This window comes from Mesocricetus auratus, unplaced genomic scaffold (assembly GCF_017639785.1).
Source record: "Mesocricetus auratus isolate SY011 unplaced genomic scaffold, BCM_Maur_2.0 Super-Scaffold_100019, whole genome shotgun sequence".
Lineage (NCBI taxonomy): Eukaryota > Metazoa > Chordata > Mammalia > Rodentia > Cricetidae > Mesocricetus > Mesocricetus auratus.
The window spans coordinates 14,947,240-14,957,231 of record NW_024429200.1 but is presented as its reverse complement, the minus strand read 5'-3'; the positions used below and the strand labels follow the sequence as shown (position 1 = coordinate 14,957,231).

Genomic DNA, 9,992 nt, shown 5'->3' with positions numbered 1-9,992 from the left:
TAGATTTATTTCTCCCACCTGGTCCCTTATTGTATATCTAATTTCTGTGGTTTTCTGTTTTGTAGCTTACTTATCAAGAATTTAACAGCAAAAATTCACAAAGAAAAGAAATATACACCACATTTATCTTTCTGTGCTTGGGTTACCTTACTTGGGATGTTTCTTTGTTCTTTGGTTTTTGTTTTTTGTTTCTTCTTGCATCATCCATTTACTTGCAATTTTCATGACTTTATTTTCTCCACAGTGAGATAGCAAGCACTTTTTCCAACTACCACAAATTATGTAGGTGAATTTTCCACATTTGGTAAAAGCAAAGGAGTAAGCACATACATAGTGCAATAGATAAATAACTCTTGCCCTGGGAACACCACCATGGTAATCATGGTGAACCCCATGCTAGGAAAGTATAAACTTTTTTAACAGCTGCACAATATTCCATTGTGTAAATTCGCCACCTTTTCTTCATCTATTCTTCCATTGATGGATATCTATGTGATTTCTAATTTATGGCTATTATGAATGTATTAGAAATGAATGTGGTTGAGTAAGTGTCACTGTGTTAGTGTATGTTATACTTCAGGCATATGTTCAAGAGTAGTATAGCTGGATCTTGTGGTAGATCTATTCCTAGTTATCTTGAGGAGCTTCCATGCTTACCTTCATATTGGCTGAAATATTTGTACTCCTACCAGTAATGAATGAGTGTTCCCCAATCTACAACCTTGCCATTACGATCTATCATGAGTTTTATTGACTAGATTTACTGGACACTTAGACTCCTATAAGTTATAATTTCAAAGTAGGTTTAATTTGAATCTCCCTGATGCTATGGATGCTGAATATTTCTTTAAATATTTCTTAGTAATTTCTGTTTAACCTTTTGAGAATTCTCTGTTTAGATTGGTACCACATTTTAAATTGATTGGTTCATTTTCTTGATGTCCATTTTTTACAAAAAATTTTTTGTTTATTTTAGATATCTGCAGCTGTGTGTACATGATGCTATTCTTTGTCAAATAGAAGCTTTTTTATTTTCCTGAGGTGATATATAATTGTTGATGTTAGAGACTAACTATAGCAATTATAGGCTATTCCCTAATTCCTGTTCTATCAGATTCAGTATGTCTAGTCATAGGTGGAGACCCTTGATCCACCTGGAGTTGAGTTTTATGCAGGATGGTAGGAATGGACCAATTTGGCCTCTCGTGCATGCAAACATCCAATTTGACCACCACCATTTGTTAAAGATTCTTTTTCCAGTTTGTTTTTCTGGATGTATAAAATTAAAAATCAGAGGTCGAGGCTGTAGAAACCCACAGAAACAGATGACTTGAACAAGGGGAATATCATGGACCCCAGATTGATAACTGGGAAACAAATATAGGACTGTTCCAGACCCCCTGAACGAGGATGTCAGTTTGGGTGTCTGGGCAATCTATGCAGACTCTGGTACTGGATCAGTATTTATTCTAGTACACGGATGGACTTTGGGAGCCCACTCCACATAGAGGGATACTGTTTCAGCCTAGACACATGGGGGAGGGTCTAGGCCCTGCCCCGAATAGTATGACAGACTTTAAAGATCTCTTATGGAAGGCCTCACCCTCCCTAGGGAGCAGAAATGGGATGGGATAGGGGGTCAATGAAGACCAGGGGAGAAGGGGAGGGAGAGGGAACTGGGATTGATATGTAAAACAAGCTTGTTTCTAATTTAAATAAAACATATATATACACACACACACAAACATACACACACACACAAAAATCAAAGGTCAATAGATGTATAAAATTATCTCCATGTCTTCAATTCAATTTCATTGACCATCATTCCTGTTTTCATGCTGCTTTTATTACTGTGACTTTGTAGCTCAATTTGACATCTAGAATAATGATACATCCAAAAGTTATTTTATTATTTAGTTTCAGTTTAGTTTTCCTGTAATTGTTTTTCTATAGGAAGCTGAAAATGGTTCTTTCAAGTCCTGTGAAAAAGTGAAGAAATGTTTTAGAATTTTGATGGTGATTACACTGAATCTGTGAATTATGTTTAGTAATGTAGCCAGTTTTACTCTATTAATACTCACGATCCATCAGAATAAGGGATCTTTACATTGTCTTATATCTTATATCTTCTTCAATTTCTGTCTTCAATGCTTTCAAATTTTTATCATATAAGACTTTCACTTGCTTGGCCAAAGTTACGCAAAGGTATTTTTGAGGCAATTTTAAGAAGTATTGTTTCCCTGACTTATCTATCAGTCCATTTGTCATTTATATGTGACAAGGAAACTGATATTTGTGTATAAATTTTGTGTCCTTCTACTTTACTGAAAGTGTTTATCAGCTATAGGCTTTTTGTAGTGCCTTATGTATACATTTGTATCATCTGCAAGTATGAATAATTTGGCTTATTCCTTTCCTATTTGTATTCTATTTGATGACCTTCAGTTTTCTTATTGATCTAGCTAAGACTTCATATACCATATTGAAGAGTTATTTTAAAACCCTGGACTGCCAGAATGGCTAAAATCAAAAACACAGAAGACAATTTATGGTGGAGAGGATGTGGAGAGAGTGAACACTCCTTCATTGCTGGTGGGAGTGGCAACTCATACAGCCACTTTGGAAAGCAGTATGGAGATTCCTCAGGAAAATGGGAATCAATCTAACACAAGACCCAGCAATTCAACTCTTAGGCATATATCCAAGTGAGGCAAATTCATACAACAAGGGCATCTGCTCCACTATGTCCATAGCAGCATTTTTTGTAATAGCCAGAACCTGGAAGCAACCTAGATGCCCCTCAACTGAAGAGTGGATAGAGAAAATGTGGTACATTTACACAATGGAGTATTACTCAGCAGAAAAACACAATGGAATCTTGAAATTCACAGGTAAATGGATAGCCCTGGAAGAAACCATCCTGAGTGAGGTAAACCAGTCGCAAAAAGACAAACATGGTATGTACTCACTCATATATGGATTTTAGACATGGATCAGGATAGTGCCAGTCTGCACTTCCACTGATAGAGAGTCTGGGAAACAGGAAAGAACCTAAAAGATATGCATAGTACCCAAGAGAAGAGGAATGAGGCAAGATCCTCTGAACAGAAGGGGAACAAAGCGAGTGGTGGGGAGTAGTGGGAGCTGGGAGGAAGAGAGGGGGAGAAGAGGAAGAGAGAGTAGGTCATGGGAGAACAGGAAGGTTGAGTGGGGGGTGGTAGAATAGGGAGAAGAGGGAATCATAAATTAGAAGACAGATCAGGCACCAGTGTGACCTCTAGTGATCTAAAGGGATGACACCAATTGACAAGCTAAGCAATAGTGGAGAGACCACCTCGAATGCCCATTCCTGATAATGAACTTGATGTCTATAACAATCCAGGAGCCTTCATCCAGTGACTGATGGAAGCAGAGGCAAACACCCACAGTTAAGCACTGAACTGAACCCAAAGAACCCAGTGACAGAGAGAGAGGAACGATGAGCAAATTGACAAAGAATGGCTGGCAAAACCAGCAGGAGACAGCTGATCAGAACAGGGGAGAGCTCTTGGACCCCAGACTGACAGCGGGCAGGCCAGCATGGGACTTATCCGGACCCCTGAATGTGAGTGTCAGTGAGGAGGCCTGGGCAACCTATGGGGCTCTGAGCAGTGGATCAGTGTTTATCCCTGGGATACAAACAGACATCACAGACATTGTTTGCCCATAGCACAAAGAGGGATGCTCTCTCAGCCTGGACTCTTAGGGGAGTGCCTGGACCCTGCCATGAGTGAAATGATAGACTCTAGATATCCCCTATGTGGAAGGAATTGGCAATAGGGTGGGAGGCTCGGGGGCATGGGGGATGTGGGAGGAGGGGAGGGAGAGGGAACTGGGATTGACATGTAAAACAAGCTATTTAAAATTAAAATAAATTCTTTTAAAAAAAAGTGGGCTGCCTTTTCTTGTTCCTTATTTTAGTGGAAATGCTTGGAGCTTGTGTGTCTTTAGGTTGATGTTGACTGTGGTCTTGTGTTGAATCCTACCTGACTATGAAGAATGTTCTTTTTTGTGTATTCTTGGATTCAGATTAAAAGTGTTTTATCATCAATCATTGTGTTTATGTCCATGAAGGAGATTTGTCTGTAATTTTCTTTGTGTGTTGGGTCTTTATTTGGTTCGAGTATCAGAGTAACAATGACCTCATAAAGGGAACAATGTTTCTTTCTCTTACTCCTCCTCCTCCTCTTTTTCTTCTTCTTCTTCATCTTCTTCTTTTTCATCATCATCTTCTTCTCCTTCTTCTTCATCTTCATTTTCATCATCATCCTATTCTCCTCCTCCTCCTCCTCCTCCTCCTCCTCCTCCTCCTCCTCCTCCTCCTCCTCCTCCTCCTTCTTCTTCTTCTTCTTCTTCTTCTTCTTCTTCTTCTTCTTCTTCTCCATCTTCTTCTATTTTGTAGAATAATTTCAGGAACATTAATGTTTACTCTTTGGAAAAGTATTCTGCACTACAACCATGTGGCCTGGGCTTTCTGCATCTTTGTTTGTTTCTTGTGACACTTAATTAATGCTTCAATTTCACTAAATGTTACAGGTCTATTTAAAATTGCTTATTTGTTTTAATTCAAATGATGGTACACATCAAGAAAGCTGTCCATTTCTTTTACACTCCCCAATCTGTTGAGCTGTGCGTCTATAAAATATGTTTTTAGGATTCTCTGGAATTGTTCCATGTCTCTTGTATTCTCTCTTTTGTCTCTTATTTGGTTTAGTTTGCATCTTCTATCTTTACATATGACTTTATTTGACTATATATTTGTCCACTTTTATAATTTTTTCGGAGAAGTAGCTCTTTATATCATTGATTATTTGTATTTTGTGACATTCTTCTTTCTCTTTTAGTGATTGCAAATATTCATTTGATTATATTTTGTGAAGCACTCCTTTTAGATATTACATATTCTTTTTACCAAAGCTTTCAAGTATGCAATAAGTAACCAATATAATGTCTCTTCATTTTTCTTTTTATGTAGGCATTTAGTGCTTTGAACTTGCTTCTTAGTATCACCTTCATTATGTCTATAAGTTTGGGTATGTTAGGTCTTAATTTTCATTCTTTTCTAAAAAGTTTTAAATTTTCTGTCCTGACCCATTTTTCCATTGAGTAATTATTTGTTCAGTTTCCAAAAGTTTGTAAGTTTTTTATTGTTGATATCCGCATTTCACTTGTGGTCTGATAGGATGAAGGGCATTATTTCAGTTTGATTGTTTCTATTGTGCCTTACTTTGGGTCCCAGTATGGTCAACTTTGGAAAAACTTTCATGAAGTTCTGAGAAGAATAAATATTTTTGTGTTTTGGGGGTGAAATGGTCTTTAAATACCTTTTATGTACATTGGAATTATTATGGATTTTGTCTTCAGCATTTCTCTCATTAGTTTTTGTGTGGATGACCTGTCTAATGGCAAGAGTCGAACATTGAAGTCATCTACTCTCACTATGATTTTAGATGTAGTTTTTCTTTATGGATATATTACATCCCATGTTCAGCTTCCCCTTCCTCCTCTTCTAGTCCCTTTATCAACCTACCTTCTGCCGCTACATCCACCCTTCTTTCTTTTCAATTCTTAAAAGGGCAGGGCTTGGAGTATTATCAATAAAACATGGCATATCAAGTTGCAGTATGAGTTAGCAATTCACCTTATATTAAGGCTGGCCACAGCAACCCAGTATGAGTAATAGGCTCCTAAATTCAGGAAAGAAGACACAGATGAATTCTGCTCCCATTATTAGGAGTTTCCGTCTCCCCCAAAGACCAAGCTATCACAATTACAACATACTAGGTAAAACATACGCAGGCACTGGTTGTCATTTCGGTCTGTAAGAGGCTCTATGAGCCCAGGTTAGATGATTCTGTGAGATTTCTTGTGGTGCCCTTGTTCCTTCTGCCTACTCTATCGTCTTTCCTCCCTCTCTTCAACAGGATTTCCTGAGCTCTGCCTAGTGTTTGGAAGTGAATTTCTGCATCTGTTTCCATCAGTTGCTGGATAAAGCATCTATAAGGAAAGGCTGTGCCAGGCACCAATCTATGAGTATAGCAAAATATTATTAGGCATCATACACTGACATTTTTCCAGTTGTGTTTAGTTGTATCCTAAGTCTCTGAGATACCCAGCCTCTGGCTTCTGGCCCTCCAAACTGTCAGGGATGGACTCCCTCTCGTGGCATGGATATCTATCAGGCTATATCAGTCATCATGTGACCAATTTCAAAATGTCTACATCACATTTACCCCAGAACATCTTACAGGCAGGACAAATTATTGGATGAAGTTTATATAGATATATTGGTGTCCTACTCCATCCATTGGAAGTCTTGCCTGGTCACAGGAGGAGGCCAGTTCATGATATGTTTTCCCTATTTCTAAGAGTCTTAGCTATGGTCACATTTGTATATACCTGGGAGTTTCCATTGCTTTGCATTTCTACTTTACTCTAAAATGCCCCCATTTTCCAGTAATCTCTTCTAATACTCTCACTCTCTACCACACCCAAAAAGATCACTCTTGTTTCTAATCCACCTACCCCAAGTTCAGCCTCAAAATCTATTCTATTTCCTCATCCCAGGAAGATCTAAATGTCCTATCTTGAGCCCTTCTTGTTACTTAACTTCTCTGGTTCTGTGGATTATAGTATGACTGTCCTTTTCTTTTCTTTTCTTTTCTTTTTTTTTTTGGTTTTTACGAGACAGGGTTTCTCTGTATTGTTTCGGGGGCTATCGATCCAGCCTGGCCTCGAATGCACAAAGATACACCTGCCTCTGCCTCCCAAGTGCTGGGATTAAAGGCGTGTGCCACCACTGCCCGGCTGTCCTTTTCTTTATAGCTAAAATCCACTTCTACCATGTTGTCTTCCTGGATCTGATTTACCTAAGTCAGAATGATTTTTTTCTAGTTCTATCTGTTTGCATGAAAATTTTACAATGTCATTTTTGTAGCAATACTCCATTGTATAAATGTGCCATATTTTACTGTACCCATTCTTTGGTTGAGGGACATCGAGGTTGTTTCCGGTTTCTGGGTATTATGAGTAAAGCTGCTATAGGTAAGCAAGTTTCCTTGTGGTATGAGTGAATGTCCTTTGTGAATATGCCCAAAAGTGTTATAGCTGACTTTGAAGAAAAGAAATGCCTATATTTCCAAAGAATAATCATTTTATTTTCATGTTGGCTGTACAAGTTTGTGCTTGCTCCATCACATCCTTGCCAGCCTGAGCTGTCACTGGTGGTATTTATCTTAGCCATTCTGACATGTGTAAAACAAAATCTGTAAGTAGCTTTGATTTGAATTTCCCTGGTGGCTACAGATATTAAGCATTTCTTTAAGTGTTGCTATGTAATTTGAAATTCTTCTGTTGAGAATTCTCTGGTTATATTTGTACTCTACTTTTAAATTAGACTATTGGGTTTGTTGATGTCTAGCTTCTTCATTTCTTTATATATTTTGGAAAGTAACTCTCTATGAGATGTGGGGCTGGTGAAGCTCTTTTCCCATTCTGTCAACTGCCATTTTGTCCTGTTGATGATGTCTTTTGCCTTAAAGAATATTTCCAGTTTAATGAGGTCCCATTTATTAATTGTAGATTTTAGTGACTATGCTATTGGTTTTCTGTTCAGAAAGTTATCTCCTGTGCCAATGAGTTCAAGCCCATTCCCACTTTCTCTTCTAACAGATTCACTGAGTCTGGATTGATGTTAAAGACTTTGATTCACTTTGACTTGTGCCAGAGTCAAGTCTCAGTTCATTTTCAGATGCTGAGACAGGGGATGAGTGTTGGAACAACTGGAATGCATTCAAATGACCCTAATAAACTTGGGGTGTCTTTATACTCAAGCATACACTTTTCTTACCAGGTTATGTGAAAAGCTTGACTTTGGTTTCTATTTTTGACTTTAAGAAATGCATCACAATTTAAGGAATACATTAGAATCGTTATGAAAGCCCTCATTGTTCCTCTTTATGCTTCCCCAAATACACCTCCTAACCACCTACATAAGCTGAGTTCAGCATTTTTTCAGGCATACAAAATACTGAGCCACACACATCCTGCTATTGCAACACTTATCAGCTGGCAGCTACTTGTGGTTACAAAGTTAGAAAGTAATAGACATGGACATAAAGCTTTAACAATAACAATATTTAAACCTAGACAATTTTTTGTGTCTGCAAATACGGTTTTATATAGTTCCCTTTTCCACAAGATGGTCCCATGTCTCAGTCTCTCTGTAAAAGGCAGACTTTGACAAGGCACCCTTCCCATCTCACTATACCATACTTCTTCCACTGATAAAGTTCTTATGTACAGTAAAATATGGATCTCTGTGACCACATTTAGCATTGTAGTTTTTCCTCTTGGAGCATACCAGATCCTACCATTGATTCTATGCTTGGTGTCCAGGGAACTTACCCATAACAGTTGGCAATATGTATATTCTTGAACGTTTTCTGTGTATGCATGCCGTACTCTCCTCATGACATGTTCCAAGTGGTGTTTTCTCTTATGTACCTAACTCTTTCTACAAAAATTTCCCTGTATCAGGAGTTGTAGTTAGTAATTTCAAATAAGTAATTTGAGAAACATTGACCCTTTTTGAATCTTAAGGGAAAATACTGGAGAAAGAACAGAATTTCCAGGACAAATTACCACGCTTGCATCTGTGACTGAAAAAGTAAAAATTAATTTTATCAAAAGGATCACCAATATTATTAGAGAGAAAGGAACCTGCAGGCAGCGCAAATTTTGCAAATTACTATGCTGTCCCTTAGACTACTGATCTTTGCCAAGTGAGACACTGTTTCTATGGATGTCTTGCCCAGAGATATCATGTTGGACAGGTAGTAGAATATTGATCCAAGACTATGTTTCATGGCTTCCAACAGACTTCAGTTTTGTGCAGGAAGATACATATTAATTCATTTGTATTTTTTACATGCTGACACCTGGTCATAAAAGCAGCATTTTTTGAAGATTTCTTTTTTTCATGTTTTAAGTCTTGCCTCTTTTTCAAAAATCAGGTGTTCATAGGTGTGTGAATTTTCTTCTGGGTCATCAATTTGATTCTGTTGACCAAAGCCTTTGTTTTTATGCAAAATCATGCAGTTTTTGTTACTATAGCTTGCTAGAATAGCTTGAAATCAGGGATGGTGATACATTCTTCTAATGTACAGGTTTTTTATCTATGAGTAGTTTGCTTTTTCATATGTAGTTGGGTGATGGGGAAATCCTGTGTATATGTCAATAAAGCACTGTTGGCCAATAGGGAAGCAAGATAGGTGGGACTAGGAGTCCAGGAGAACTCTGGGTAGGAGAAACACAGGGAGTCAAGACGTAACCTCCATAGGGGTAAGAAGCCCAGAAACTTTTCTCTGGTAAGAGAAATACTTAGATTAATAGTTATGGGGTAAATACTTAAGTCAGAGATAGCCAGTAAGAAACAAGCTAGGCCAACAGCTTCATAATTAATACAGCGTCTTGTGTGTTATTTGGGGACTACAATGCTGCAGAACCCAGGTGACTGGCAGGGGAAAAACCAAAGCAGCAGACAAGGAAAAGCCTCCTCTCTACAGTTGAGTATCGTATCAAGTATTATAAAGAACTGTGTTCAGATTTTGATGATGTTTACCTTGAATCTATGTATTGACTTGATATGATAGCCATTTTTTCTATGTTAATCCTACTAATCTGTGAGCATGGCAGAGCTTTCCATCTTCTCATAACTTCTCCAATTTCTTTCTTCAAAGATTTGAAGCTCTTGTCATACAGGAATTTCACATGCTTGATTAGATTTACCCAACATATTTTATATTAGTTGTTTCCCTAATTTCTTTATCTGTCAATTTATTGTTTGTATGTATGAGGGCTACTGGTTTTTCTGAATTATTATTGTATCCAGCCAATTCTCTGAAGATGTATATCAGCTGTTGGAGTTCCCTGATAGAATTACTGGTGTC

The 9,992-nt window shown here is 37.9% G+C and overlaps 1 non-coding gene across 1 annotated transcript; it reads right to left on the bottom strand.

The window, feature by feature from the left end:
* Positions 1–243: 243 nt before the first annotated feature.
* LOC121133066 lies at positions 244–408 on the bottom strand. Its single transcript, XR_005869813.1, has one exon. It is a non-coding gene; the product is annotated as a U1 spliceosomal RNA (small nuclear RNA).
* Positions 409–9,992: the final 9,584 nt, after the last annotated feature.